The sequence below is a fragment of the Empidonax traillii genome, unplaced genomic scaffold (assembly GCF_003031625.1).
Source record: "Empidonax traillii isolate 1590-97213 ecotype Southwest subspecies unplaced genomic scaffold, ASM303162v1 scaffold2205:size43672, whole genome shotgun sequence".
Lineage (NCBI taxonomy): Eukaryota > Metazoa > Chordata > Aves > Passeriformes > Tyrannidae > Empidonax > Empidonax traillii.
The window spans coordinates 33601-34833 of NW_020957398.1; the positions used below are offsets into that span (position 1 = coordinate 33601).

The window sequence follows — 1233 nt, forward strand, 5'->3', positions numbered from 1 at the left end:
ATTGTTGCCCAGAGCTGTGGCTGCCCAAGGAAGTGTCCAAGGCCAGGTTGGATGGGGCTTGGAGCAGCCTGGGCTGGTGGAAGGTGTCCCTGCCCATGGCAGGGGGTGGAATGAGATGGACTTAAGGATTCCTTCCAACCCAGACCAGTCTGGGATTCTAAAATAAGTAACATTCAGCACTCAGCACAACATCAAGGCACCCTCAGGGCTGCACACAAGTCCTGGTTATGAGAGCACAAAACTGGCAATCCAGATAACCCATCAATCTGAGAGTGGCCCTGCTTGGCAGCAAAATGCCCTCCTTGTATCCTCAACAAAGAGAAAACCAACAGCCTGAGCAAAGTGCTGATCCTCCACAGTGTCTTCTCCCTCACACAGGTGACCTTGAGATGTTACAAAGGGCAAGCACAGGCCAGGGCAGTCCATCGTGGCAGGGCTGTCTCACCTTCCCTGCGAGCGCTGCCTCTCTGGCTGGGGGTCATTTTGGGCACGTACATCATCTGTAAATTAAAGACATTTCTGTGAGAAGCTCATCTGTCAACAAGGCCACCTCCCCCTTTCCTCAGGCTCCGGGTGATCACTAAAGGAATTCCAAACCTCATTGGTAATGTTGCTGAAAACAAGCATTGCTGACACTCCTGCAAAGCAGGGGTGTTGCTCAGGAAGCTCGTGGTTGCAGGGGGGCTCTCGGGTCAAAATCCTTCGTGCCTCACACCTTACCTCACCTCCCTGCAGTGCAGACACAGCCAGGAGAGCAGAGCCAGCACAGCTCTTACTCTATTGCAGCCACAGGACCCATTTATCCAAAGCTGTATTTTTTAAAAGCTTTGTTTTATTGGTTTCTAACCCAGTAACGAGATCCCACTGGTCGTGATCAGTTGACTTGTTCAGCCTGGAGGAGACTGAGCTCAGCCCTCATCGGGGTCTCAGCTTCCTCCTGCAGGGCAGCTCCAATCTCTGCTCTATGTGAGAGCACTGACAGGGTCCAAGGGAACATCTGGAGCTGTGCCACCAGAGGTTTAGGCTGGATCTCAGGGAAAGGTTCTTCCCCCAGAGGGTGGTTGGCACTGAACAGGCTCCCCAGGGCAGTGGGGCTGCCAGAGCTCCAGGATCATTTGGACAACACCCTCAGGGACAGGGTGGGATTGTTGGGGTGTCTGTGCATGGCCAGGAGTGGGACTTGGTGATCTTTGTGGGTTCCCTCCAGCTCAGGAGGTCCTGGTGATCCCAGCC

The 1233-nt window shown here is 53.9% G+C and overlaps 1 long non-coding RNA gene across 1 annotated transcript in view; it reads right to left on the reverse strand.

Moving 5' to 3' along the window:
• Window positions 1-561, reverse strand: part of LOC114071696 — a 6975-nt gene extending 6414 nt beyond the window's left edge. Inside the window, exon 1 of the long non-coding RNA XR_003574083.1 lies at window positions 446-561. This is a non-coding gene — a long non-coding RNA (uncharacterized LOC114071696). The remainder of the gene's footprint in view (window positions 1-445) is intronic.
• Between the last annotated feature and the right edge of the window lie 672 nt (window positions 562-1233).